A 6,636-nucleotide genomic window follows, 5' to 3' on the forward strand; every position below is an offset into this window, starting at 1 on the left:
GGGGGGGACAGCGGGGACAGCGGGGGACACGGGGGGGACAGCGGGGTCCTGGTTTGGGGACATTGCCTTGGGGACAGCGGGGACCAGGGGGACATTGCCATGGGGACAGCGGGGTTTGAGGACATGGGGACATTCCCCTGGGGACAGCGGGGTTTGGGGACATTGCCATGGGGACAGCGGGGTTTGGGGACAAGGGGACATTCCCCTGGGGACAGCGGGGACAGGGGGACATTGCCATGGGGACAGCGGGGTTTGAGGACATGAGGGACATTCCCCTGGGACAGCGGGGTTTGGGGACAAGGGGACATTCCCCTGGGGACAGCGGGGTTTGGGGACAGGGGGGACATTCCCATGGGGACAGCGGGGTTTGGAGACAGGGGGACATTCCCCTGGGGACAGCGGGGTTTGGGGACATTCCCATGGGGACAGCGGGGTTTGGGGACAAGGGGACATTGCCCTGGGGACAGCGGGGGTTTGGGGACAGGGGGACATTCCCATGGGGACAGCGGGGTTTGGAGACAGGGGGACATTGCCATGGGGACAGCGGGGTTTGGGGACAAGGGGACATTCCGCTGGGGACAGCGGGGTTTGGGGACAGGGGGACATTCCCCTGGGGACAGCGGGGTTTGGGGACAAGGGGACATTCCCATGGGGACAGCGGGGTTTGGGGACAAGGGGGACATTCCCATGCAATGCTGCCACGCGGGAAGGGACCGTGGTGACAAAGCGGGGCGGGCGGGGGGTGGCACAGTGACACCGGGGGGTGGCACCGCTGCCAGGGGACACGGTGACAAAAAAAGGGACCCAGCAGCGAGCGGCCACCTCTCCGCCCGTCCCCGCCGCTGTCACCTCGGCGCAGTGTCACCACGGCCAGGCGACAAAAGCCTTGGCAGCGCTGTCGCCGCTGCCACCGCCCGCCGCCGCGGCGACACCGGAGGGGGTGGCACCGCCACATCCCCCCCTCCCCAAAGTGACAGGAGGTGGCTCCGGCTGTGACAATCGCGGTTTGTCGCCTCGGCTGGCGCGGGCAGGGTTGGCGCTGGTGGCGTGTCGGGGCTTGGGGACAATGCTGGGCACACGGGGATGGTGGCACGCGCCGCTGGGTGACACCGGCGACAGTTCGGGTCGGGATTTGGGCGGGATGGGGACAGTGACAGTGGGAGTGGTGACAGGGATGGGGCAGGGCACAACAGCCCGAGCCGGACCCGTTTTCCCCTCGATTTTCCCCGAAATTCGGAGCCATTTCTGTGCCCGTTTCCCCTCGATTTTCCCCCAAATCTGGAGCCATTTCTGTGCCCGTTTTCCTCCTGATTTTCCCCAAAACCAGGAGGAAAATCCCAGTTCTCATTCCCTTCGATTTTCCCAAAATCCCGGCCCATTCCCAGCTGGGTTGGTGCCATTTCAGTGCCCGTTTTCCCGTCGTTTTGCCCCAAAATCCGGCGCCCCCTCATTGCCCATTTCCCCTCTTTTTCCCCAAAATCCGACACCCCCTCATTGCCCATTTTCCCCTCTTTTCTCCCAAAATCCGACACCCCCTCATTGCCCATTTTCCCTCTTTTCCCCCCAAAATCCGGCGCCCCCTCATTGCCCATTTTCCCTCTTTTCCCCCAAAATCCGACACCCCCTCATTGCCCATTTCCCCTCTTTTCCCCCAAAATCCGGCGCCCCCTCATTGCCCATTTTCCCCTCTTTTCCCCCCAAAATCCGGCGCCCCCTCATTGCCCATTTTCCCTCTTTCCCCCCAAATCCGACACCCCCTCATTGCCCATTTTCCCTCTTTTCCCCCCAAAATCCGGCGCCCCCCTCATTGCCCATTTTCCCCTCTTTTCCCCCAAAATCCGACACCCCCTCATTGCCCATTTTCCCTCTTTTCCCCCAAAATCCGGCGCCCCCTCATTGCCCATTTTCCCTCTTTTCTCCCCCAAAATCCGGCGCCCCCTCATTGCCCATTTTCCCTCTTTTCCCCCAAAATCCGACACCCCCTCATTGCCCATTTTCCCTCTTTTCCCCCAAAATCCGGCGCCCCCTTCATTGCCCGTTTTCCCTCTTTTCTCCCCCAAATCCAGCGCCCCCTCATTGCCCATTTTCCCTCTTTTTCCCCCAAAATCCGACACCCCCTCATTGCCCATTTCCCCTCTTTTTCCCCCAAAATCCGACACCCCCTCATTGCCCATTTTCCCTCTTTTCCCCCAAAATCCGACACCCCCTCATTGCCCATTTTCCCTCTTTTCCCCCAAAATCCGACACCCCCTCATTGCCCATTTTCCCTCTTTTCCCCCAAAATCCGGCGCCCCCTCATTGTCCATTTTCCCTCTTTCCCCCCAAATCCGGCGCCCCCTCATTGCCCATTTTCCCTCTTTTTCCCCCAAATCCGACACCCCCTCATTGCCCATTTTCCCTCTTTTCCCCCAAAATCCGGCGCCCCCCTCATTGCCCATTTTCCCCTCTTTTCTCCCCAAAATCCGGCGCCCCCTCATTGCCCATTTTCCCTCTTTTCCCCCCCAAATCCGGCACCCCCTCATTGCCCATTTTCCCCTCTTTTCCCCCCAAAATCCGACACCCCCTCATTGCCCATTTTCCTTCTTTTCCCCCAAAATCCGACACCCCCTCATTGCCCATTTCCCCTCTTTTCCCCAAAATCCGGCGCCCCCTCATTGCCCATTTTCCCCTCTTTTCCCCCCAAAATCCGACACCACCTCATTGCCCATTTTCCCTCTTTTCTCCCCCAATCCGACACCCCCTCATTGCCCATTTTCCCTCTTTTCCCCCCAAATCCGGCGCCCCCTCATTGCCCATTTTCCCTCTTTTCCCCCAAAATCCGGCGCCCCCTCATTGCCCATTTTCCCTCTTTTCCCCCCCAAATCCGGCACCCCCTCATTGCCCATTTTCCCCTCTTTTCTCCCCAAAATCCGACACCCCCTCATTGCCCATTTTCCTTCTTTTCCCCCCAAAATCCGGCGCCCCCTCATTGCCCATTTCCCCTCTTTTCCCCAAAATCCGGCGCCCCCTCATTGCCCGTTTCCCCTCTTTTCTCCCCAAAATCCGGCGCTCCCTCATTGCCCATTTTCCCTCTTTTCCCCCCCAAATCCGGCACCCCCTCATTGCCCATTTTCCCCTCTTTTTCCCCCAAAATCCGACACCCCCTCATTGCCCATTTTCCCTCTTTTCCCCCAAAATCCGACACCCCCTCATTGCCCATTTTCCCTCTTTTCCCCCAAAATCCGACACCGCCTCATTGCCCATTTTCCCTCTTTTCCCCCAAAATCCGGCGCCCCCTCATTGCCCATTTTCCCCTCTTTTCCCCCAAATCCGACACCCCCTCATGGCCCATTTCCCCTCTTTTCCCCCAAATCCAGCGCCCCCTCATTGCCCATTTTCCCCTCTTTTCCCCCCCAAATCCAGCGCCCCCTCATTGCCCATTTTCCCTCTTTTCCCCCCAAATCCGACGCCCCCTCATTGCCCATTTTCCCCTCTTTTCCCCCAAAATCCGGCGCCCCCTCATTGCCCATTTTCCCCTCTTTTCTCCCCAAAATCCGACACCCCCTCATTGCCCATTTTCCTTCTTTTCCCCCAAAATCCGGCGCCCCCTCATTGCCCATTTCCCCTCTTTTCCCCAAAATCCGACACCCCCTCATTGCCCATTTTCCCTCTTTTCCCCCAAAATCCGGCGCCCCCTCATTGCCCATTTTCCCCTCTTTTCCCCCCAAATCCGGCGCCCCCTCATTGCCCATTTTCCCCTCTTTTCTCCCCCAAATCCGACACCCCCTCATTGCCCATTTTCCCTCTTTTCCCCCAAAATCCGGCGCCCCCCTCATTGCCCATTTTCCCTCTTTTCCCCCAAAATCCGGCGCCCCCTCATTGCCCATTTTCCCCTCTTTTCCCCCAAAATCCGGCGCCCCCTCATTGCCCGTTTCCCCTCTTTTCTCCCCAAAATCCGGCGCCCCCTCATTGCCCATTTTCCCTCTTTTCCCCCCCAAATCCGGCACCCCCTCATTGCCCATTTTCCCCTCTTTTCTCCCCAAAATCCGACACCCCCTCATTGCCCATTTTCCCTCTTTTCCCCCCAAAATCCGGCGCCCCCTCATTGCCCATTTTCCCCTCTTTTCCCCCCAAAATCCGGCGCCCCCTCATTGCCCATTTTCCCTCTTTCCCCCCAAATCCGACACCCCCTCATTGCCCATTTTCCCCTCTTTTCCCCCAAAATCCGGCGCCCCCTCATTGCCCATTTTCCCTCTTTTCCCCCAAAATCCGGCGCCCCCCTCATTGCCCATTTTCCCTCTTTTCCCCCAAAATCCGGCGCCCCCTCATTGCTCATTTTCCCTCTTTTCCCCCAAAATCCGGCGCCCCCCTCATTGCCTATTTTCCCTCTTTTCCCCCAAAATCCGACACCCCCTCATTGCCCATTTTCCCTCTTTTTCCCCCCAAATCCGACACCCCCTCATTGCCCATTTCCCCTCTTTTCCCCCAAAATCCGACACCCCCTCATTGCCCATTTTCCCCTCTTTTTCCCCCAAATCCCGGCCCACCCCCGACTCCTCCCGTGCCATCTCGGTCCTCCCCCGCCTCTCCTCCCCTCCCTCCTTGTCCCGGTTTTTTTCCCCTTTTCTCCTTTTCCCGGCTCTGATCTTTCCCTCCCACCTCCCTCCCTCTCTCTCCCGGCACCTTTTTCCCTCTTCTTTGATCTCTGATTTTTTAATTTAAATTTAATTTTTTTTAATCCTCCGCTCTTTCATCCCCCGCTTTTTTTCTTTTTCCCCCCCCCCCATCTTTTTCCCCCCCAAAAATAAAAATTCCTGCGTCCCTTTTTCCTCCTTGCCAGGTGTGGGTGGCACCCCAGGGTGGTTTATTATTATTATTATTATTTTATTATCCTTATTTTAATTTTATTATCGTTAAAGCAGAAGAGTATTTTTTGTGGTTGAAGCTGTGTGGAGTTTTCTCGCTGTATTCTGGGCGTATCAAGTTTGGGTTTTTAGCATTTGGGTTACTTGAGCAGATGATTTTTATCGGTTTTTTTATTTTTAAGCGTTGAAATTTTTTGTTGTTGTTTGTGGGTTTTTTTAAAATGGGTTTGGTGTGTATAGAGATTGTTTATATATATAATGTAATATATATAATATAATATAATATAATATAATATAATATAATATAATATAATATAATATAATATAATATAATATAATATAATATAATATAATATAATATAATATAATATATATTATAATATATTCTACATTCTATATAATATATAGAATATTATATTTGTAATATATTAATATATAATATATAATATATAATATATAATATATAATATATAATATATAATATATAATATACTATATACTATATACTATATACTATATACTATATACTATATACTATATACTATATACTATATACTATATACTATATACTATATACTATATACTATATACTATCTATTATATATTATATGTATATTACATATTATATATTATATAATATATAAATTATATATATGCTTTTATATATATTATATACGCTCTCTATATTATATATTTATATTTATTATTTATTTTTATATGTTTCTTCATTATTATTTATAATATATTTATATATTATCTCCACTATAATATATGTATAATATAAATATAAATATAAATATAAATATAAATATAAATATAAATATAAATATAAATATAAATATAAATATAAATATAAATATAAATATAAATATAAATATAAATATAAATATAGATATAAATATAAATATAAATATAAGTTACATGTATTTTATATACATTATATATATCAGGATGGGAGGGACAACGAGGTTTATTCCAAGGGATTCCTGGGGGGTCCCCACCCCATGGAATTGGGGGGTGATTTATTCAATCCCAGGAATTCATGGAAAAAAAACCCAACAACCCATTCCGGGGATTTGGGGTGATTTTTATCCCAGAGATTCCTGGCTATCCCATCCCGTGGATTTGGGGGTGGTTTTCATCCCAAGGAATTCCCGGATTCCCCATCCCGAGGATCCTGGGAAGCCGGGATGAGCAGCGGGCAGCCCCCATTTGGGGGGAATTTTGTGGAGGATTTTGGGGGAATTTTGTGGGGAATTTTGGGGGGTTTTGTGGGGATTTGGGGGGAATTTTGTGGGGATTTTGTGGGGATTTTGTGGAGAATTTTGGGGGAATTTTGTGAAGGATTTTGCGGAGATTTTGGGGGGAATTTTGTGGACGATTTTGTGGAGAATTTTGGGGCATTTTGTGGAGGATTTTGTGGAGAATTTTGTGGGGATTTTGGGGGAATTTTGTGGGGATTTTGTGAGGATTTTGTGGAGAATTTTGGGGCATTTTGTGGAGGATTTTGGGGGAATTTTGTGGAGGATTTTGGGGGAATTTTGTGGAGGTTTTTGTGGAGATTTTTGGGGGAATTTTGTGGGGATTTTGTGGAGGATTTTGGGGGAATTTTGTGGAGGATTTCGTGGGGATTTTTTTGGGGGGGGGATTTTGTGGAAAACTTCGGGGAATTTTGGGGGGATTTGTGAGGATTTCGGTACCCGCCTTGGGGGGTGGGGGGGGGGGGAGAATTTCCTTTTCGCCATCGAATGTTCCATCCCGCGCCGTGTCCCGGGATTTAAAAACCCGGGAT

This window comes from Chamaea fasciata, unplaced genomic scaffold, assembly GCF_029207755.1.
Source record: "Chamaea fasciata isolate MVZ Bird 193981 ecotype frontalis unplaced genomic scaffold, bChaFas1.0.hap1 SCAF_778, whole genome shotgun sequence".
Taxonomy (NCBI): Eukaryota; Metazoa; Chordata; class Aves; order Passeriformes; family Sylviidae; genus Chamaea; species Chamaea fasciata.